The following is a 25,177-nucleotide window of genomic DNA, read 5'->3' on the forward strand; positions in this document are numbered from 1 at the left end:
TCAAGTAACACATTTTGTCGTTGTATTGTCTCGATCTCGCATCCATAGACGATCACACAAAATGTGAACCGATTAGTTGTATTGTCTCGACTCAGTCCATAGACAATCACTTTCGGAGAAAAGACTTATAGGTACGAAAAGTTTTAGCTTGAGGTATATTTGGGTACCCTCGCCTTTTAAATTGGTATCAGAACAGGCAAACACGAAAAGATCTAACAATCTGTGTTTGGTGCGATCCAACCTATAAGAATGGAATCTACGATCGGTTCATTTAACGTAGTTGCAGGATTTGATTACTTTACAAGATCGTACTCATATATAAGCTGTAAAGAAAGAGAAAAAGTTATTACCCAAGCGATCTTCACTTATGTTCCAGTAATTGCTGCGGAGCAGGTATGCCGGGAGTTGCCCCTCCATCTGGTAAGGAGGGACTTCACCCCTCACCCAGCTCAAAGAGGATTTCAATTAGTGGGGGTTTAGGTTAACAACTGTGGCACCAAACTATCAAAATTAAATTAATAGATTAACAATCAAAATTAAATTCACCAATTACCATTTAGTGTCAGAGATTAAGAAATCGTCCCAAAAGAATACATTTAAAAATAAATACTGCACCTGAGTGGGGTATTTGCCCCACTGACAACACAATACACGTTTTTGACACTGAAAAAATAATCTTCAAAAGTGAATAATCCAAACAGGGCTATTTCTTCCTGACCTATTAAAGGGGTTTGATTTTAATACATGGTTCAGGGAAAGATTTCTTAGTTCATTTTTTGTTCTTGACGTGTAAAAACATTTGTAAAATTATCTAAGACAATGATGTAGCAGTCTTGTTGAACTCTTTCATAAAAGTCACATGTGGTAGGCATTGCCACCCACATCATTGTCATCACACATTATCAATCATATCATGCGGAAACTCAATCCATTGAATCAGTAGTTGTACTCATCATCCACTACAATGGCTATCCTCCGATTATTTGAGTAAGCAACATCTTGATAATAAAATTTGAATGTCAACTAAATTTGAATATCAACTTAAACGGTGGGTTTCCTAATAGATGAACGCGGAATGAAAAACGGTGGGTTCGAGCGGTATACATGTCGTTTACAATTCTTGGATATATGCTCATCAATGAAAATCAACATAAAACCCTAACAATCATAAAAATAAACCCTAACAATTTTTGCTCTAAATGATGAATTAGAAACGATAGATAAGATTACCGAGGCAGCAAGATGTTCTTGGAGAAGAGAAGCAGCTCTACAGTGTTATGACCTGCAAAGAAAAAACAACAAAAAAAAATCAAGTAGACGACAAAAAAAAAATCAAGCTGAAGGAGAGTGCCGCGCAAAAACAATGAGATTTAGGTTTTGCATATATGGACGTCTCATATAGCAAAAAAGAGATACCGGTTTAGGTTTTGCATGGGAGTTTTATTCATATTGAGACCTCTATATTGTTTGATCAGATGAAGTAAACTATCACCAAGGTATTCGAGAATTGGAACCCTAAAGTGGTAAATTATATTAGTGGAACAACAGAATTGGAATTCGTATAATCAGCATTGGCAATGGCAGATAGAATTTTAGTCTATAGGAGATCAGCTTCAGCAAAATCAGCTGCACTTATTTGGATTTAAAGTGCAACAAATCTCTGCAAAAATGGACAATAAAAAAAAGAATGCACATGGTACAAATATTTATGCACAATTGCCAGATGAGGATCAACAAAAGTCACAAAGAAAATGCCAGGGAAAGTTGATCAAAATTAATTCCCAGTTGAAACAGATCGATGTTCAGAAACTTATGAACATAAGAGAAGTAAATTTTGTGTGAAGACATTAAAGCAAGAACACAGTTAATCCAGACCCATTAAGAACAAATAATGTCTACAAAAAGGATTAATTAGAAGTAATTCAAGAGAGGGATCAAAATATGGACACCACTCCACTTGGATATATGAAAGTTTCCCTTTCTCAAACAAATAACACCTTTCTACCAACACATATAATACGTCTACTTACTGTGTTCTCAGATCACAGACCTCTGGTGCATCTAGACTGGCAAAGACCCTTGATGTAGACACAGTAGGTAAGCCATAACAGTCATTGCAGGTTGTTTTTGTTAAATATTTGAAATACCCAACTACCCACCTTGATGTTCCTTGATAGTTGTAACTGTTGCATAGTTGTACCTGTTGCTATCAGTATTATTGGATCTTTTCCATTACCTTCCATCACATCATTAACAACATTTGTCCATTCACCCATAGGTTTATATTCATTGTATCACGCGTGCAAAGAAAAATTAATATCTCCTCAATATAGAACAACATTACTTCCAATATAACTGGTTCAAATCTATGCCTTACTTAACAACGGTATTAGAATGAGCACTTGCCTTTTGTAAACTGCCAAATCAATTGGAGCAATTCTCTTTTTGTTTTCCATGTGTGGCCTGTAGAGAAACAATAGAGCTAAACGTAAACTTTTGGTGAACCTTTTTAAAAAATTGGCAAAAAAGATGTTACAACAGGTTTGTATTAGATGATGAACTTCAACGGGAAGTATAAGTTACCTTGTAGGAGAAGCGCCGTGCACTTCAAAATTGTTTGTCAAGCTACCGTAGACTGCCTGGTTGTTGATTGCATCAATTGAACATGTTCTGCGGTTCTGTAATGCTAGCTGTAGAACAAAGCAAGAAACTACTTGATCAAAACTCGCCGAATAGTAGATAATAAGAGCAACAATGATAGGAGTTGCAGTCCTAATAAAACCAAATAGGGAGGAAAAAGTATAAAAGTGCAAAGGCATAAGAACCAACTGTTGCTTTTTAGTGTAGGACTAATAACATAAGAGGAAAATAATTTTGTTTGTCTTTAAGAGAGGATGATTCAGACAAAAGATTTTCAGGCATTAATATAGGATTTTGTTAACCAAAAGTATAGAGTTCATAAAATGTAACGTTTCTGGTTTAAGCCAAGAAAATGCAAAAATTACAGATGACAGCATGCAAACGGTATGCCCTGTAACACCTGCGCTAAAACTAATATTAACAGTTTGGCTCAATTGGGGTCCATAAATAAAATAACCAACAATGCAACAAAGAAAGCAGAGGAGAAAAATCAATGGATCATCTCCACAAAACAAAAACAAATCACTTATTATACATAAGTTTGGGGGGATTTGAACTCACAGAAGAATAGCATTTCAAATGCTTGAAATGAACTCTTAAGTCAGGGAACTCTAGATAAAGAAATTAACCGGAATTGAACTGAATTGAATTAAATTCTAGCTCAATTAACAACAAATTAAAATTAAAATAAAAAATATCTAGCATCCCATCCAGTGCAACCTGGGTTTAAACCTTACCTCAAAGGAACTTAAACCAGCATTAAATAATAAAACAAACCAAATACAAATCCAAGTTAAGTCAAACAGAAAACAGAAGAAATATATCATAAATCAATGAAAGAAAAATAAATCAAAAAACCTAAACTGGACAGTCCAAGACCTTATAAACCTAGTTCCAATCGATCACAAATTCCCGTCAACGTGTAAGATCAACTTAGTGTAAGATTAATTTACCTTTAGAAACTGTTGTTGGTAGTGGTGGTGTTGATCTCAGTATACAGTAATTATCTCATCAGATACTCTCGCCAAATAAAACCTAAATCAAATACAAACTGAAACCCTAAGTTGATAAATATAGGGACATGTAAGAGGCCGAAGCAGGAGAGGTTTGATTTCCAACGATGAAGAATTGTATAATTCTGCAAACAGAAAAAAACACAGACCTCTGTTAGAAAAACAAAAAACAAAAAACAAAAAACAAGTATTTTTTATTCAAACTGGACTGAGAATGAATTACTATTTTTTATGGAATGAAAGTATGATGGAAAGAAAAAACAGAAATACTATGTTAAAATTGAAAACTTCTAGAAATATTATTTTCTCTAAAATGGATTTTATTTTTTGAAGCATTTAAAACGGAAATAATCATCATTATACCAATAATAAGAATTCGCAAACCCTTATATAGTAAATCAAAAATATACCGCATCATATCCTTTATTTTTAGATGATTTTCAGAAATTTCCAGAAATTCAATCATATATGCTTTTTGCAAAATTTGGCATACGTTGCCAATGAATGAATCGCTAAATCTGACATGTATGATGTTGTTTAGTAGTTCTTAGATTTATTTTTGTTCTTTTTTCTAGATGAAGATCGGTATAAAATCTGGAAAAAATGAATTTGAGGAGGAAAAAAATGGATTTGAGGAGGAAAAAAAATTATCCAAATTATGGTCAATGTTTACTAACCCCATGCCTTATGAATTTATAATCAACAAAACGTGACAAATGCGAAAGAGCAGGTACCGTGATAAAGAATATGAAAAGCAAGTCGTACATAAAAATTATGTCACACACGTTTCTTAGGATAAAAAATAGAAAAGAAGACATGTGCAATACATTAGATGAAGTAATCACAAAAAATAGATTGTTGGTCATCCACTTGTCCGTGCAATGGTCGATCAAGAAGTACATTTGAGTCTTCTTCTGTCCTTACTAATTTAATTTAAAACGCCATATATAACAATGTCACGTACTCCAGTAAACACACCAACATATCATTCATAGGACATACGTTTTAGTAGCTTTAAATTTGACCAGTAATAAAGACTTTTGTTTCAAATTCATTGTTCTACTATTTTCCCTGGGTTGAACCTTGAACCACACATATCCACATGTTTATTCTGCACTCGTTTCGTGACGCGTTGTTTTGCGATTGCTTGATGATGTCATCACAGTCGTAAATCTATTCATTCATTCTCTAATCTTAGGCGAAGCAACTCCTCTTCCAAATGAAAAATGGTAATACAGTTGTTCTTTTAACTGCCCCTATGGAGAAAGTGACCTCGTTCTTTCGCAGTTAGCAGCAACTGAAGTTGACAAAAAGTGTTCGAATTAATCACATATTCCCTCCACCACAACTTTCAGTATTAAGGAACAACTCCTTTTTTTACTCGGTCAACTTATTAAGGAACAACTCGAATTATATACACCGGTGCACTGGTTGAATTGTTGATCTACGACTCGCATTGCCTAAATTCTCTATAGAGTATAATTTCTTATAAAAAAAATGTACCAATTAAAATGTTTTCTAAAATAGTCCCTGAAATGTATACATTTTTTTTAGACACTGTCGCTATCCAGGGATATAGGGTGCTAACGCTGGGCAGTCGTTTTTCCTTCCCACATAAATGCTCATATTGGCAAATATCTCCAGGCACTATAACACTTGACAACCACCCAATGCCAATTCACAGTATTCAAATATACTCCACTTAACAATATAAGAGTTTTCCATAAAATCAAAATCATAACTCAATTTTACTCCCTCCATTCTTTTTTAATAGACCAGTTTCTATAAATAAAAGTTTCAAAAAAATAGGCCAGTTTCCTAATTGGAAAAGTCAAATGTTATTTTAATTTTTTGGGACCACTTTTCTCTTAACTTCTTTTGATGACAAGTGTCATGTGGACCACTTCACTTCTTTTGCCAACAAGTGTCATGGGGACCATTTCACCTCACTTCTTTTATTGACAAGTGTCATGAGGACCACTTTCAATGATTAGTTCTCTTAATTTCCTTAAATTTCGCTAAAAACAAAACTGGCCTATTAAAAAAGAACGGAGGGAGTATATTTTTATCCACAAAGGTAATTAAATCACAAAATTGGTTAAAAAGACCAAAATCAACAATTCCTGGGTGAAATGGACAGTTAGATTTTAATACTGTTTAAATGGACAAAAATGTAAATATAGGCAGGATGTAACAGTTTCATCGTGCCCATTTTCAAATATTTTTTCTTATTTTTAATTTACACAGGATGTATCCAGTTTCATCCTTGCTATTTTTTAAATTTAAGCTATGAAACCAGTTTCATCCTTACTATTTTTTTTTTGACCATTTCACCCAAACTATTTTTTACTCATTCATTTGAACCGTAATTTAAAAATATTTGGACAAATGACCCATTTTTCGTAATTAAATGTGTATGCCGATTGGCTGGAAAAAGAAACCTCCCTGGTAACTCTTCACGTTTCTTCGGATTTCGATGATGCAAACTTTAACGATAACAAAGACTTAAGCTCCTCAAACTTAGGAAGTTAATGTAAATATCATAGCAGATTTGGAGGATGCGTATGAGAACATCCTCCATTCCATAGAAGAGCATTCTCCATAGAAAACGTGTCGCAAACTAAATTCAACAGAAAGGGTAGTTGCCTAGTCCCATGAAATGACATTTAAAGTAAAATATATTATTCCTATTATTGCATAACCTCATTGCTTAAGCGTCAATACTCGTGTAAGAACGAAACTGCCAAGCTAAAGAGAGGAAAAATAGAAAATGAAAAAAAATGAACTAACATAGTGTGAACAGGAGAAATCTAACCATGAGTCAGGGACGAGAATGGCAGCTTCGGGCCATAATCGAGGTCACCATCAGTTGAACCGGGATCATCATCAACAGAGTCTGGGTCATCATCAACAGAGTTGGGGCTATTATCAGAAGTGTCGGGGCTGCTATGAGCAGCGATGCCACGTGGATGGGATGCCCCGATGACAGGGTGCCCGAAAGAGATAACTAGTGGGTGCCTAAACACCCCAACTGTAATAGTACATGTATACGGCTAATAATAGAAGACTTACTAAGAAAGGTATTAAGGTACACGTGTACGGTACTTACATGTCAGGCTTTGCCTATATAAGGAGAGAATTCTCCCAGAAAGAGTTAAGGTTCTCTAGATAATTGTATTGTGTTCTGGGATTAGTCTCCTCATTACCCTATAATAATATTTGGGTGTTCACATTTGGCGGCTTCACTGGGGACTAGTCCTCGGAACCAATACCCAAACTCGAAACACAAACTCGGAATCGAAACCCAAGCTCAAAACATGAACTCGGAAATGTCACGATGTCGGGCAGACAAAGGCAAGACGAAAACAAACTTACTCATTGATCATTTGATCAAATCCCGTCAGATAACACTCCTAAAGTGTCAACGGAAAGGGCAGAATCTAGGCTCTGATAATAACCAAGGAAAGGCCGAAACAGAGTCCGCGCCTAGAGAAGACCCGGAGGATGGGGCTGTGCGAGAGGAGTGTCGGAAGGTTTTCTCCCGATTCTTCGAAGAGATCAGATTTACCGAGCACCAGCGGGAGCTAGCTTGCATGCACATTCTGAACATTTTTTCCGGAGAATATCCTCGAGAGTATATGGAAAGACATTTCCCGAAACAAATCACGTTCTCAGAAGAAGACCGGATGGTGGAGGTAGAACACTTGCGTCCACTATTTATCACAATCGAAGTAGGAAAGAATCGTCTTAACAGGGCTTTCGTGGATACGGGCGCCTCTCTATACTTGATCTCCCAAGAAACCATCCGTCGTCTGCGTATACCCCCGGTAGCAATCAGACGTTTCAATACCAAAGTGCAAGACTTCAGTGGAACACGGTAGAAAACGATTGGAACAATGCAAGTAGAGATCACTGTCGGACCGCTCAAGGATGCCGAACTTTTCCATGTGACTGAAGCAGATCTAGCATGTCATATCATCTTGGGCAACCTTGGCTACGAAAACATGGGATAGTGTCGTCCACAGACCATCAGTGTCTTAAATTCTTGTTTAAGGGCAAAGAGTGGCGTGTGGCAGCCACGAAGAGCCCATTCACGAACGAAGAAAAAACCTTCTTCCCCGGGGCAGCCTTTTACGATATAAAGAATACGGATGATGCCAAAAGAGAACTTGGAAAGGAAGAACAACACAAAGGGGAGTCCAGCAAACGTAAAGGGTATCTTCGAAGTTATGTCCTACCCAATAGGAAGAAGATGTACCGATATATTGTTGAGGAAGACGCCATAGCGCAAGATGAACAAGTTATGCACGCACTGGAAACTCTAACTGTTAAAGAAGAAAAGCATGATTGGGAACACACGTCCTCAACACCGAACGAAAGTTTAGAACCGACTATCCCACTCAACTTAGGGACCTCGGAAAACCCGAAACTAATCCAAATTGGCAGTGGATTAACCTTGGAAGAAAGGGAGGAGCTGAAAAACCTAATGGTGGAATTCCAAGATGTATTCGCATGGACATATGAAGATATGCCAGGGCTGAACCTGGCTCTCGTTTCACATGAACTCAAAATCTCACCAACATTCAGACCAGTAAACCAACCCCGCCGAAAATTTTCTCACGCAATTGAAGAACAAATTAAGGAGGAGGTGTCAAAATTACTAGAAGCGGGATACATCAAACCCATACACCACTCGACATGGTTAGAAAACATTGTGTCGGTCGAAAATAAGAATGGTAACATACGATGTTGTGTTGACTTCCGTGACCTCAATCGAGCTTGTCCTAAGGATGATTTCCCGCTCCCCCTCATCGATCTCGTGGTCGACACAACAGATGACAATGCGTTACTAGCCTTTATGGATGGGTATAGCGGATATAACCAGGTCAAGATGAAGGAGTCTGATGCACCGAAAACAACATTCTCGACACCAGTGGGAAACTTCTACTATGTGGTGATGCCCTTTGGTTTAAAGAATGCAGGCGTCACATATCAACGAGCAATGACTCTCATCTTTCACGACCTCAACCATAAGGAGATGGAGGTGTATGTGGACAACATCATTATTAAAGCAAAGAAAAGAGCTGACCTTGTACCCAATGTCAGACGAGTCTTGTCTCGATGCCGAAGCTATGGTCTCAAAATGAACCCAGCTAAATGTACTTTCTGGGTAACGTCGGGAAAAGTGTTGGGTTTCAAAGTTACTAAAGCCGTGATCGAAATGGAAGAATACAAAGCAAATGCCATCATGACAATGGCAGCACCGAAAAACAAGGACGAACTCCAGGCATTAATAGGAAAGGTGTCATATGTCCGTCGCTTCATACCAGTTTTGGGGACCAACATGGCGAGTCTTCTTCCCCTACTCAAGAAAGGAGTTAAATGGCAGTTGATAGACGCATTTATGTGTCTAATTTATCTCAATTGTGTATATTGTTAGTGCCCATTGTTGTACTTATTTTGGTTTTTAATCTCTTTGTAGGTGCTTTTGGATAAATAAGGCTTTGCGGCAAAAATTGGCTAAAAATGTGGCCCTTGGATTGTCGTTGATAGTGTACCGGAAATATCCCGGAGGAACCCTGAAAAAGTGCGGAAAACATCCCAGAAGAATTGCTAAAGGCACCCCTAATTTGGATAAGGGGCACCCCATTTCAGGGCATGTACTAAAGGGACACCGTAACTGGATAGGGGGAGGTCATCTTCAAAATTCAAAACAGAAATTGGCGGGAAAAAAAGGCAGCAGCGACAACAGTTTTTAAGCAGAGATTTGATCGACTTAGGAGGAGATTCAATGGGCATATTTGGTACCTACGGACTCTAGAAGACATAACAGGCCTAATGCAATCGTCTAGACCCATCCAATTGGGCTGGATAAGTCGAAATAATTGATCAAAGTCCCAACAGGATACAGCTTCTCTGTTTAGGGTTTGGGATTGGTCAGAGAGATTTATGGGATTTTCTTGCGTGGGATATACTTCAAATAAGTTGAGTCCAAGTCCTAGAAGATATTTGAGACGAGAGAATAGCTAAAAACAGGGTGGAACGCAACAAGAAGAGGATTATTCTTCAAACTGCCCGTAGAGAACAATGGAGATTTTCAACGAGTTTGATCGAGTTTCAAGGTGATTCAAAGCCTATAAATAGTTGGGTTTAAGTCATAGAAGGGTTAGAAACCTTTAGGAGAGAGCTTAGAGTCCAGGAGAGCCGAGGAGAAGCGATTACAGAGAGTTACAGTGCTGTTGCTGCTGCTGTTCGAGGAGGAAGAACAAACTCGCAGAGTCCGTCGTTATTCAACAGTCTTAATTTAAATACCCAGTGTCGTTGTTTTACAGCACTTGGCTTGTATCGTTTATTTTCAGCCTTTTCCACTTTGTAACAGTGACGCTGTAACACTTTTACAGCGTTGCAAATTCCTGTTTCATCTTATATTCATCAATAAAAACACCTAATTTAGCCATGAATTTATCTTGTGAGTGTGTTTTTGGGATGAGGAGCTAAACCCATTAGCCGAGACGACGGAGGAAGCCATTGACACAAAATTTATTGGTATAATTCTAATTTTTCTATTTATTTGCAATATTATTATTTAATTATTTGCATGAATTGAATTTGAATTATTAGTTTTTTTGAATAATTGTGAATTAACTTGATGAAGCATGCTGGGTTTTAATAACTTTTGATGTTTTATACTTTTTGATTACAATTATTACTTCAAAAACATATTTGAGGCAAATATTAGAATTGATTTTAAAGATAGAATTGCATAAAAACTATTTAGAGTTTACTATTTATTTGGTCAATGGTGGAATCCTAGTCTTGGTAATTTTCTCTAAACTTGAATTATTTTATTTATTTTCGTTTTTAAATTAAATCTAAAAAAAAATTATTTTCTTCACAAGTCTGAAAAGACCCTTTTTACCACTATTACAATCACTATTTGAAAATACATCAAATTTTTGGCGCCGCCGACGCGGATTTGTGTTTAGGTAGCATTTTATTTTTAGATTTATTATTATTATTTTATTTTATTTTTTTATTTTTTTATTTGTTCCTTTTTACGTTTCTTTTTGTCTTTGATTTACAGGTTTGAAGTGAACACTAAGGACTTGAAAAAAAAAGCTTAAAGCGTAAAGAGAAGACAAAAAGAAGAAATTTTTTTTTTAGGATTTAGTTTTATTATTATTATTTTTTAGAATTGTATTAGGAAATATTTTGTAATTTACTTTTTTTTTTTTGCACTTTATTTTTGTGGACTGTGGACTTTAAACTTTGGACATTTTTATTTTTAAACCCTACGGAAGGGTACCCTTAAATACAAATTGTGTGCAGGGAAGGACGACGATTACGATATCGTCTCGGCCCCTCGGGTTCGCACATGACATAGGAGTCGTGGCCCGAGTCGACTTCAACGGTTCATCGCCCGTCTGGTACGGGAGGTAAGTCCAATCGAAACACTCGCGAATCCTCTGCAAGCGAGTTATTGTATTCCTTAAGGTGATAATTGTTTGAGGACGAACCGTACTGTCTTTATTTTCCTAGTAAAGGGCAAGGGATGGCCTAAACAAGATAAGGGTTCGGATTTCATCACCGCTCCCTTCTTGCCCGCCTTAGGAAAACGAAACCTAAAGCGAACCTAAGCCTAAAATTTGGACTAGAAAGAGACCTATAGGGTATCGAGCTTAACAGGCAATCATTCGAAAAATATTGGTTACTCTTTTAAGCACACCTCGAAGTTCTTGACGGTTTCTGCGAGTTGAATGCGTGACTGCGCCGCATTGGATCGGTGAGGTTTTGGGTATCAAAGCTCCACTGAGCTTCCCTCGCGTCGATTCAACTTACTTTAACTTGGATTGATTCCAGAGGGGTTTGCTTAAATTGTAACGAATTCCCTTTCGAAGGATTAGAAGCTGGTCTAGAAACAATCTAAATGGAGCCATCATACTTGTTGTTTGCTAGAAATTTTTAGGTTTGCTGTGGTAAAGTCGAGTCAGCCTGCTATGTGTTTGTTAGAACAACCTTCCTGTTAGGATTTTTATTTCTTTTTGAATTCTTTTTAGTGTATGCCCGATTTTGTTAATAGGGCTTGGAAAAGAGATACTCTAGGTCGATTGATTAGAGAAAAACCTAGTAGTTCTTCTGATTTAAGCAGGGAGCTCGAAGATTCTTCCTTTGAGAGCCCTGTTTTTGGAAACTTCAGTTTTGAGAATTTATCTCTGAGTGATAAAAGTACCCCTGCTACTCCATTTGTGCCAACGATGACAACTTTGAAAGATTACATGTTCCCAACTAGGACCAACCGAGCTTCGTGCATTAAATTGCCAGCCACTACGGCTAATTTCGAGATAAAACCTAGTATTCTTCAGATGATTCCTATATTCTTAGGAAAAGATGATGAGAACCCTTATTTCCATATTAGGGACTTTGAGGAAATCTGTGGGACAATTAGAATAAAAGACCTTACCGATGAAGTCTTGAAACTTAAGATGTTTCCCTTTTCTTTGAGAGACAAAGCCAAGACCTGGCTGAACAACCTACCGTCTGAATCCATAGAAACATGGCAGGAACTTATCGCTGCCTTCTATATGAAGTTCTACCCTAAGCATAAAACTGCAGCTGTTAGGCAGAACATTAGTACTAGTGTGCAACAAGAGGGAGAGTCTCTTTATAGATTTTTAGAGAGATTCAATGATCTTCTATCCCAGTGTCCTCACCATGGATTTGATAAGATGAAACTTGTACAGATTATTTATAATGGTTTGGACTATTCGACCAAAGCCATGGTTGAGTCTATGTGCGCTGGTGAGTTCACTAGTAAAAATGCTGATGATGCTTTTACCTTCTTAGGAGCTATCGCTGAAAAATCCCAACAGTGGGAATCTTGTGTTGAACCCCCTAAAAGACTCTTGGTCAATAGAAGTAGCACCAATATGGTAGATACGAGTTTTGCGTCAGATGCTAAGTTTGCTGCTTTGTCCAGAAGGTTAGAAGCTTTGGAGAATCAGCTAAAAATAGGTCCCTTGTTGAACCTAATAGAGCCTCTCAAGTCTCTAGTTGTGGAATAGAGCCCGATAACTCATTTGGGAAGGTCAGGTTAGTGAAGAACAAGCCATGCTGTCTATAACAATGCTAGGTTTGAAACCGTCAGAAGTTTGACCCCTACTCAGACCTACAACCCTGGTTGGAGAAACCATCCTAATTTCTCTTGGTCTAAGGGCCAGAATCAAGGCCAGTCTAGTAATTCTCAGCCTCCCCCAGGTTTTGGTTATACTAAGAACTCTTCAGGTCAGACCCAGAACCCATCTGAGAATAGAATAGCTAGCTTAGAGGAAACCCTTAGTATATTAAGGAAGAGCCAGGAGATGCTATCACAAAGCCAGGAAATGTTAGTAAAAAGCCAGGGTAATTTTCAAGAGGAAACCAAACAGAATTTTAAGAATAGTGCCCAGTCTTTTGCTAAATTAGAGCTTCAAGTCGGCCAAATAGCTAAGTTTATCAATGAGAGAGAAGAAGGAAGGTTCCCTAGTCATACTGATCCTAACCCTAGAGGAGAGAAATCGTACAATCATGTGAATCTGTTACAACCCTTAGGAGTGGAAAGAAAGTTGATAATAAGGTCGACATACCTGAAAGTGAACATGCTGTAGTTCACCCTTATGAGCCAGAAAATGAGGAGACTGATAGAGTCTCCAAAGAGACCAATGAGGGTCCTGTTGAGCCCGATTTGTTCCCAGAGCCCCGTTTCCCAGCTGCTAGTTCCGACTAAGAGGGAGTCCAACTTTAATGATATATTGGAGGTTTTTAAGCAGGTTAATATCAACCTTCCATTATTAGATGCAATTAGGCAGATTCCCTCTTATGCCAAGTTCCTTAAGGACTTGTGTACGCGAAAGCGTAAGCTCAGTGTCCAGAGGAAAGCCTTCATAGCTAGTCATGTGAGTTCTATTATTCAGAATACCACTACTCCTAAGTATAAAGACCCAGGGTCCCCGACCATTTCTTGACAATAGGTAAATACCGTGTTGAGAAAGCGTTGCTTGACTTAGGAGCCAGTGTGAACTTAATGCCATACCATGTGTACCTCAAGCTAGGACTTGGTGAGATGAAACCTACCCAGATAACACTTCAGTTAGCTGATAGGTCCGTTAAAGTTCCTCGTGGTGTGATCGAGGATGTTCTCATAGAGGTTGACAAGTTTATTTATCCAGTGGATTTTATTATCCTAGATACCCAACCTGTCCCTGACCCAGAGAACCAAATACCAGTGATTTTAGGTCGCCCGTTTTTAGCCACGTCTAATGCGATCATAAACTGTCGAAATGGTATTATGAATCTATCTTTTGGTAATATGACTATTGAGTTGAATATTTTTAATGTCAATAAGCTACATTCTGAGCTAGATGACACGTGCATTGAAGAGGTCAACATGATAGGAACCTTAGTTCCGAAGTCTGTACCAAACACCGAATCGGAAGATCCATTAGAGAGTTGTCTAGCCCGTTTTAGCATGGATTTTGACGATGATAGCAACATTGAACAAGTAAATGCTCTGTTGGATTCTATTCCTATGTTAGATACCGATAGATGGAAATCTAGGTTTGAACCATTACTAGCTACCGAATCTACCTTAAGCCCTTATTTCGAAGAGCCTAAATCCTCCTAAGTTGGACCCCAATTATGCATTTGTAGGCCCATCTGAGATTTTGCCTATAACTTCCGATTTGGATAGTGATCATGAGATTAGGCCAGTAATGTGCTTCAACACAATAAGGAAACTCTAGGGATGACCATAGAGGATATGAAACATATAAGTCCTATAGCTAGTATACCTCAAAAGAATTTAGAGGATGAACCACCTGATTATAACTCAGAGAAAGCAATTGACCTTTTTCAGGAACCGGATGGTCTAGAAAGGAATATTGTGACTAGTTTATCTAGAGACACCCAAAACTCTAAGTTTGGGGGTAGTGAACTAGAAGAAGCTCTAGAGTATTTTAAATACTCTCCGGATCCGGAAATTCAAGCCATAGTTAAAGGTCTTACGGAGAATAGTGATTACCCTAAATTTGGGGGTAGAGATTGTCAATTATCCCCAGTAGAAGTCCCTAACTTGGGACTCAAGCCTAGTGCATCTGAGGTATCGCTTGAGTCTATTCAGACTCCACAACCTGATCCGCCTGATACTGTCCAGGAAAAAATCCATATGTTAGAGACCCGTTTTTCGGATGAATCTGTTTGCCGAGACACTCATATGAAGCCCAAGTGGGCACCTCAGATAAATCCAGTTGTCTTGCGAGAAACTTTAGATCAGGTTGTGCTCTATCTGCTCATTTTTCTGATCTTGAGCATTTGTCTCCTATTCGTGGCAGTTCTATTTGGTCTTATGGACCCACAATTGTTTCGACTATTGGTATACGACTTTGGAAGGTGACAATTCTTTTAGAGGTATTTGATGTCTAGCTAATGACTATAAATTTAGCATTTACTGGGAGGCTCCCGCGTTCATGTGATACGGTAATATCCTTCCTTATTTCTTTTCCCTCCAGTGGTAATAGTTTCTCCTTGTTCATGCTTTTAATTTCATCTTTAGAACATTGAGGACAATGTTAGATTTAAGTTTGGGGGTGGGGAAGAAACACTTTTTGTCACCTTTTTGCAATAAATAAACTCCAGAGCCTAGAAATTTATGCCTATTAGGATGCACTAACCAATCTAAGTGGATGGAAGCATTTTGGTTTAGGAGTTGAGGAACCAATCTGATTAGATGGAAACATCTAAAGAGTCTATTCATAAAAGCACAGAGCTCAGGTGTTAGAAATAACATGATAGTTTCACCATATCTCGTTGAGTCCTTTTCACTTCTTTTTTTTTTTTTTTTTTTAAATATGTTTCTAAGTGATAGGTGGGGCCACGATTCAAGTTGTTACCAATGCTAGGGTGAATTAGAGTGATTGAGATACCAAAAAAAAAAAAAAAAAAGAAAAAGAAAAAAATGAAAAAAAAAAGAAAAGAAAAAGAAAAAAAAAAAAAAAAAAAAAAAAAAAATTGAGACCAGACCATTTGACCAAAAGGAATAAATTCAATAAAGTCGACCACTGGTACCCTTGTATATGCCAGTTGTGTTGACCTAGAGTTAGGTTATCGACCACTGGTACCCTTGTATATGCCAGTGTGTTGATATTAGTCAGACTAGTATCTCAATCCATTAGGATAGGTTCATTTTGGCGGAGGCCTTCAGACAGATATGGGAAACGCCGTTCACTTAGTAAACATCAAAACCATATGTTTTTCTATATCCATCTTCTTGATCTATCCATGTGATTAGTTTTGACTCCGAATATGATGTCCATAGTGCAACTATCTGAGTAGAGCTCTGTCACTTTATATGAATTTTAGTATGCTTGAGTGCAAACTCGTGTACAAATTGGAATTTCGCATCAGGGTACTTCTCTGTAGTCAATAAGTATGCCAACCAAGGAGATTCTTTAGTGCCTTCCAAGGTTCGCGTAGATAGCGGTCTGGAGTACAAGGTTTTGTGGGTATATCTCTGTAAGCCCTCCCGAGACTATAACTCGGCCACTAGGGCCACCTAGGGGTTTAAAGGCTTATTGCATACGCTAAATGCAATCGACGATGCCTGACAGTGAGTTAGGATTTTATTTTGTAGTTTTGATTTGCTCGGGACTAGCAAATAATAAGTTTGGGGGTATTTGATAGACGCATTTATGTGTCTAATTTACTCAATTGTGTATATTGTTAGTGCCCATTGTTGTACTTATTTTGGTTTTTAATCTCTTTGTAGGTGTTTTTGGATAAATAAGGCTTTGCGGCAAAAATTGGCTAAAAATGTGGCCCTTGGATTGCCGTTGATAGTGTACCGGAAATGCCCCAGAAGTGTACCGGAAATACCCCGGAGGAACCCTGAAAAAGTGCGGAAAACATCCCAGAAGAATTGCTAAAGGCACCCCTAATTTGGATAAGGGGCACCCCATTTCAGGGCATGTACTAAAGGGACACCGTAACTGGATAGGGGGAGGTCATCTTCAAAATTCAAAACAGAAATTGGCGGGGAAAAAAGGCAGCAGCGACAACAGTTTTTGAGCAGAGATTTGAGCGACTTAGGAGGAGATTCAATGGGAATATTTGGTACCTACGGACTCTAGAAGACATAACAGGCCTAATGCAATCGTCTAGACCCATCCAATTGGGCTGGATAAGTCGAAATAATTGATCAAAGTCCCAACAGGATACAGCTTCTCTGTTTAGGGTTTGGGATTGGTCAGAGAGATTTATGGGATTTTCTTGCGTGGGATATACTTCAAATAAGTTGAGTCCAAGTCCTAGAAGATATTTGAGACGAGAGAATAGCTAAAAACAGGGTGGAATGCAACAAGAAGAGGATTATTCTTCAAACTGCCCGTAGAGAATAATGGAGATTTTCAACGAGTTTGATCGAGTTTCAAGGTGATTCAAAGCCTATAAATAGTTGGGTTTAAGTCATAGAAGGGTTAGAAACCTTTAGGAGAGAGCTTAGAGTCTAGGAGAGCCGAGGAGAAGCGATTACAGAGAGTTACAGTGCTGCTGCTGCTGCTGTTCGAGGAGGAAGAAGAAGAGGAAGAACAGACTCGCAGAGTCCGTCGTTATTCAACAGTCTTAATTTCAATACCCAGTGTCGTTGTTTTACAGCACTTGGCTTGTATCGTTTATTTTCAGCCTTTTCCACTTTGTAACAGTGACGCTGTAACACTTTTACAGCGTTGCAAATTCCTGTTTCATCTTATATTCATCAATAAAAACACATAATTTAGCCATGAATTTATCTTGTTAGTGTGTTTTTGGGATGAGGAGCTAAACCCATTAGCCGAGACGACGGAGGAAGCCATTGACACAAAATTTATTGGTATAATTCTAATTTTTCTATTTATTTGCAATATTATTATTTAATTATTTGCATGAATTGAATTTGAATTATTATTTTTTATTGAATAATTGTGAATTAACTTGATGAAGCATGCTGGGTTTTAATAACTTTTGATGTTATACTTTTTGATTACAATTATTACTTCAAAAACATATTTGAGGCAAATATTAGAATTAATTTTAAAGATAGAATTGCATAAAAACTATTTAGAGTTTACTATTTATTTGGTCAATGGTGGAATCCTAGTCTTGGTAATTTTCTCTAAACTTGAATTATTTTATTTATTTTCCTTTTTAAATTAAATCTAAAAAAAAATTGTTTTCTTCACAAATCTGAAAAGACCCTTTTTACCACTATTACAATCACTATTTGAAAATACATCAGTGGGGTGATGAACATCATACAACACTCGATAAAATCAAGGAATGCCTCACTCACCCACATGTAATGCGACCACCTATCCCTGGTGAATCCCTATATCTCTATGTCGCAAACACGGATAAAGCGATAGGCGCAGTACTAGTCTAAGACATGGGAAATGACAACTTATCCCCAATCTACTACATCAGCAGGGCTTTGAGAGAAGCGGAGTTACGGTACTCACCAACAGAAAAGGCATGCTTACCACTAATACTAGCAGCGCAGAAATTACTACATTACCTATTGGCACACCAAATGTATGTGGTTGCATCGGGAAATCCAATAGTCTACTTCTCTGCAACAACCATCCCATCTGGGAGAATGGCCGGGTGGTCAGTACAGCTCTTTGAATTCTCCCTCCAACCAGCAAAACCAAAAGGAATCCGGGGCCAAGCCATCGCAGACTTACTAGCGGCTTTTCCGGGATGTGACACCACCATACTCCACAATGACATTCTGGCGAAGTAGCAAAGGCAGACGAAATAAAACCATGGTCCCTTTATTTTGACGGATCATCCCACGTAACCAACAGAGGGGCCGAGATGGTCTTAATAACCCCGAATGATGAACTAATATCCAAAGCGTTCAAGCTGGACTTCCCTTGCACGAACAACTCCGCGGAGTATGAGGCTTTTCTTTTGGGACTAAAAATCGCCAAGGAACTCGGAGCCAGGAACATTGAAGTCAAAGGCGATTCTCATCTACTAATACAACAAATATTAGGAGAATTCAGTGTCAAAGAACCAAGCTTAGCTGCATAGAGGGACAAGGCCCAGAGACTAATTGGCGAATTTGACAGTGTCTCTTTAGCGCATACGGGCAGAACTACTAACAGATACGCTGATGCTCTAGTCACGTTAGCCTCGAGTCTACAAATGTTAAATGTGACTGAGGAAACCATCACAGTGACCAAGAATGTATTACCATCGACCTGGTTCGAGGACGTCATTTTTGAAACCAAGGACGACAGGAGAAGACCGATCTTGCAAGATCTCAAAAGTTCACCCGAGGATCGTCAATTACCGTGGAAAACACTATGTAAATACAAAATCATCGATGGGAGCTTATATTTTGTTACCACTGGGGGAATTTTATGTCGATGTGTGGGAAATGAGGAAGCGAAGAAATTATTACACAGACTCCATGAACGCACTTGCGGTCTCGGACTGAATATACCTTCGCAAAGACGAATCCAGCGAGCTGGATTTCATTGGACGGACATGGTGCAACAAGTACAGAATCTTCAAGATAATTGTGCAATCTTCCAAGCTGCCCCGCAGCATGAGGAAGCCTTCATGGTCGAAGAAGAAGATTGGAGAACCCCCTATGTCGACTACTTGACAACAGGTACTTTACCCGATAACATCAAAACAACCAAAAAATTGGAAAAGAGAGCTCGTAAATTCTTTGTCATCGACGGGGAACTTTTCGGTCGTAGAGTCTACAGAACAATGGCATAATGCAATGAGCAATTCAATCCGCATTGAAATTTCACTAAACAAACAACCTTTCGTCACACCATTGACAGGCATGTTACAATCCCTTCTCTAAAATATACATATATTAATGGGTCACAACCAAACCCATATGGAGAAATCACATTAAAATATTATACGCTTAAGTATAAGGAGCTTCCCTTGATCAACTCAAATTGATGGCTATAAGCCATAAACAATATACTAGAACACCAACAGTTGTTACCCCAACAATTGATGGCCATAAGCAAAATGATAGAAATTTGAGGTCTTGGTTAAAATTCAAATCATACAATACCGTTTAAAACATCTAGACCATCAGAACATGCATCACCATTCAAACTCCAAATGCTTACAGCGCAATTCAGTAAATTTACTATGCAAGCACATGTTTACATTATGTACTATTCTTATGAAGCCATTATTTTGCACTGCTAGGATCATACTGAACTTTTCACCACACATTCATAACTATATCAAAGTCATTGTGTAAAATTTTTAAAGAAAAGTAACGGCTAAATATTGAGATATGATTGAACTTATATGTTCTAACGAAACTGGATTCTGACAGCCATAACCACAGAAAATCCCCTACTTAGGGTACTTAACATGATCCATTTATTTTGAAACTTTTGCAGGTTAATCATCATAAAATAGGGTTCCTCAAATCCAAAAATCAAAGGAATTCATGCAGTCTAAGTGCCTCATTTTAATTCTCAAAAACTATGTCATATTATACAAATTCTGCAGTGGGGTGCTCTGTAACTCAGCAGTTTCTACCACTTACGTATGTCTGATCATCCTGAAATTTTAGTGGAGTTCTCATGACATATATAAAAGTAACATATCAAAAAATCACTGAGTTCCAACGGTTGGATTTCATTTTATAGCTCCAACGGTGCTTAAGAGATTTTCAAGCAAGAATGGATAATGAGATAGATCACTATAATTAAACCACTACTACAGCAAAATCAAAATAATTTGAAAACATAGCCATAATTTCTTTTATGAAATGGATTACAATAAAATTCCCAATCTCGCAACATGAACCCTAATTCTCAAATTCCTCAAATCAAACTAGTATGCAAAGGAATTCATAAATTTATTTCATGCAACGCGAATTCACCATGATTTCCAACGACCCAATTCATGGATCTCCAAAGAATTGTATTTCAACACAAATCCCAAATTTTAGGATGAAGAACCCTAATGTTTATGTTCTCAAATCAAATTATTATTATAACATGAAATTGATGTTCTTTGTTAACTACCAAATATTCCAAAACAAAGAAAATACTTGAAGCAAAACTTTATTTGATCCAAGCTATAAACAATAACATTAGGATAAAATTGATTCATACTAAAATCAAAGAAAGTTACCCCATACCTACCACTACCACTCTACCAATGGTTTATTGTGCAATTCTTCACTATGTTCAAGCTCAACTTCTTGATTCTTCAAACGAATTTGCTAGTTGTTTATTTTTCTTTTGAGATGCCATTGTTTTTCAAAGTAAAAAGAGAAGAGAAGGAAAAAAAATATCAGCCCCTCCCTCCCATAATTTATTTTCTTCTTTTTATTTGGTTATTAATGGCGAAAATACTGAAGTACCCCTAACACCCTCTCTAATTGACATGTGTGCATGTGATGTGTCTCAATGCTTGTGAGCCTATTATAACACCTAAAATCTCAATTGGGGCAGATCTTTGTATTTAGGCACTAAAGTTTATTATTATGGCAAACTAAAAGTGTTGAAAAACACTTGAATATCAGAGTTCTAGGCACTCTAGTCGCAAAATTTGACTAAAGGATTGTAATAAGCCTGAGAAATACTTTGGGATCTTACACCAGTATTTAAATTAATATTTTATTTGGTCATGCTACCAATAATTCATCAAATGAGCAACATTCGCTCAGATGAGCAATATTTGCTCAAACCAAGGAATATTGGTTCAACTATCAATATTCAACAATTCATCAAATGAGCAATATTTGCTCACGTTAACTATCAACGTGCATTCATACATTATACCTCTGTCTCAACAGACATGTTCAATTCATGAGTCTCAGAACATTTTCAAATTATGTTCGACTCAACAATACAAGGACTCATCGTCCCATGAAGTCAGCAACTGACTAACTAATCACGAGACGTCAATCGTGTCACGTGGTGGATATTAACTAGGGTTTTGGTCTGGCGGTTTACGACACGTGTGTTCATACACACGATGAGAATGTGAGCAAGTCGTGCAATCAGTTGAAGGAGTTAACAAAGTAGTGGGTGGAAAATCGACCAAGTCTCCGCACGTTGAGCAACTGGTTTTAACACGATCTCCATTTCTCCACTCTTTGATTCCATCAATTGTGACACTTCATGGGATCATGGTGTTTACAATTCCAGCAATATAAATAAGTTTCTGAATCATGATTGAAGACAAAACAATCTCACGTCAAACAGACAACACGATATTAACAACTCAATATCTGAGCAATTACTCTCAACAGAGCAAATTCAATCATTCAGAACTTATCTTATTCAGAATACACAACACACCTACAATCTTTGATTACCATTGATTCCACACATTTCTCATCTTCCCTCATACAGATCGACCCATCCTCTCTTATGACCGAATTTACTTTGGAACGACCATTGTCTTGGTTTAGGCCGGAGTACTACAGATTGATCTCTCGAATTCAAAGCACTCCCTTCTTGCAGTGCATCTGTATGAGGTTGAACATTTCGCTCGGTTCAAGGAGTCTCCTCCGGACGGTCGTCTCCTCAATTCCATAAAAACCAGCAAATCGTTTTGCCCCATCTACAAACATATCAAAGAACACAATCTCATCCTTAAAAGTTGAGAGAGAAATAACCATCCCTTATTGAAAGAATTCAGGTTCGAGAGTGATCGAAAGTCTCGGGACTGCCTCACCAGAAAGGGTTTTATGAAATTGCACTCAATAATAAATAACTTTTTTATGGGTCACACAAGTGTGCAGGTAAGAATGAAGAGAGAATTACTGCGACACGTTTGAATGGTGGGAAGGTAAAAAACCCTCAGAAGTATTTTAAAAACCCACATCTTTTATCATTTTTGTAGCGTCCCAAAAGCTAGCAGCTTACTAATCCAGTAGATTAACTATATTAAGAGGCATTAAGGATCTAAATCATTTACTTAAACATTCAATTAAGAAATATGCTACAAAAATTAACCTAAAAACTATCCCCTCTCTGAAATATATATAAAATAACTCCTCTCAAATGATACATATACAATAGTCATTTGGTTTGCAAATAGAATACACAACACAATAAACATAGCAGAAGCTAAGCAACTGACGGACTCAACTCCTCAAAGTTTCCAAAACCTGAACGACTATCGCCACGTGCACATCTTAATCTATCTCTGAAACTGAAAGTGGGAATGAGTGAGCACATCATCCATAAAAGGGGTGCCCCGTAGAAATAACATTTAACTTTCAAGTAATCATCGATATGATTTGGAAAACAATACATGTTTTCCCAAACACTAAAAGACGACTAATGCACTGAAATAAACAATCATGTATATGAAAAAATTCCTTCTTTGAATAGTAATAGTGACGCTCGTTCTACGCCTAATAGGTAATATTGACGCCCGTTCCGCGCGTAATAAGACATCAACATAGATATAAAGAAGGGTGAAGGAACCTATCCTATATACCACAAACGAAAATTCTTATTTCTGATAACAATTCATAATGGCAAGCAAAACATTACAAGTCCTTTCCAAATCATGGAAAGATTAAAAGAATCAACATTGAAAAAGCGTGGGTCTTACAACACCGCCTAATATTTAGTTTAGGCAATCTGTATGGACAAACTCCAATATACTTTTTATGAGAATCAACTAGACAGTCGGACTCAATCAATAAAAAGATATATCAAAGAGTTTATATCTCAATCTCTCAATTTGATCTTTACTCAAGCAAATAGAAATCTGCGAGTCTTTATCAAAGAGATATAACTTGGATGGTACCAAAGACCAATATCCAAGGATCAATCAATATCAATCAACAACCAAAGGTTGGATTTCCAATTGATGATCTTAACGCACAACCTGTATTATCTCAATTATATAGAAATATAATGCGGAAAAGAAATAACACAGACAATAGAAATTTTGTTAACGAGGAAACCGCAAATGCAGAGAAACCCTGGGACCTAGTCCAGATTGAATACACATTGTATTAAGCCACTACAGACACTAGCCTACTGCAAACTAACTTCGGAATAGACTATAGTTGAACCCCTATCAATCTCCCACTGATACAAGGTACAGTTGTACTCCTACGCCTCTGATCCCAGAAAAATGTTACGTACTTGATTCCCTTAGCTGATCTCACCCACAACTAAGAGTTTCTACGATCCGAAATCGTAGGCTTTGATAATAAACAAATCTGTCTCACACAGAAAAGTCTATCAAAGGATAAATCTGTCTCCCACAGATAAACCCTAGGTTTTGTTCTGTCTTTAGATATAAAATCAAGGTAACAGGAACCAATTGATAATCCGGTCTTATATTCCCAAAGAACAACCTATATTAATCAATCACCTCTCAATAATCCTTCCTGACTACAAAATCGGATTATCGAGGAATCACAAACAGTGAGACGAAGATGTTTGTGACTTCTTTATCTTGCCTATCAGAGATAATCAAATCTCAAGCCAATCGTTTCGATTGTACTCGTACGATAGAAGATGCAAGATCAGATCACACAACTACGATAAAAGTAGTATCGATTTGGCTTCACAATCCCAATGAAGTCTTTAAGTCGTTAACCTGATTTTAGAGAAGAAAATCAAAGGTTAATGGAGATCGACTCTAGAGAGCGCACTAGTATCACACAGACGTGTGGGGATTAAGTTTTTCTCTATCTAGAAGTCCCCTATATATAGTCTTCAAATCAGGGTTTTTCCTTAGTTACAAATCAATCCTTATTCACCGTTAGATGAAAACCTGATTTAGATTCAAGCTAATATTTCTCAACCGTTAGATCGAAAAACCTAGCTTGTCATACACACATGGTAAACGTGAACTGGGTTTGTGAAACACATGCCCAAACGTGTACGCGTGTGTTGGTTCAACACAGTAACCAAAAGGTTAACCATATGAGCATCTCATATTAACCTGGTTCTTCTTCACCATAACTAGTTCACTTGACTTCAAACGAACTAGTTAAGAGTTTTTCAATTGCTATGAGATCTTATGTAACTACACAAGACACAATTGAAACAAAGATGATTCGATTCGATTGAATCGGCTCATGAACATTATAACCACGGTTTGCAAAAGCATTCCTTAGTAATTTAATGTATCATGTTCAGAGCACATCTTTAGATCATAACCACTTAAGCTCACAAACAAGTTCACGGACTTAAGTTCAATGAGTTGAGTTTTCCAAACTCAGCAGAAATTCTCGGCCGAGAACTTCCGGCATTTCGCGGACTTAGCACACAAACGAGTTTTGGAAAATCCCAGCAGAAATTTTCGGTATGAAAACTTTTGTCAGTTCGCGGACTTGGCAAGGCCAATTCCACAATCCTCCCGATTTCTCTTGATCAACAAAGTTCGAAAACTTCGGTTCAAGGAATACATGGTTATGTAATATAAACTCTCATTCCAACCATTAAGACATTCTCAGAGGATGCTACGTAGCCGTTATTCAC

At 37.6% G+C, this 25,177-nt stretch overlaps 1 long non-coding RNA gene across 2 annotated transcripts; it reads right to left on the reverse strand.

Annotated features, from left to right (window-relative positions):
• Positions 1-521: 521 nt before the first annotated feature.
• LOC113298446 lies at positions 522-4,303 on the reverse strand. Of its 2 annotated transcripts, XR_003334196.1 has the most exons (5): positions 4,064-4,303; positions 3,594-3,778; positions 2,584-2,690; positions 2,031-2,463; positions 522-1,282 (listed from the first exon to the last, which is right to left on the reverse strand). It is a non-coding gene; the product is annotated as an uncharacterized LOC113298446 (long non-coding RNA). The 2 variants fall into 2 exon arrangements; XR_003334195.1 differs by having other exon boundaries at positions 522-2,463.
• Positions 4,304-25,177: the final 20,874 nt, after the last annotated feature.

This window comes from Papaver somniferum, chromosome 7 (genome assembly GCF_003573695.1).
Source record: "Papaver somniferum cultivar HN1 chromosome 7, ASM357369v1, whole genome shotgun sequence".
Taxonomy (NCBI): Eukaryota; Viridiplantae; Streptophyta; class Magnoliopsida; order Ranunculales; family Papaveraceae; genus Papaver; species Papaver somniferum.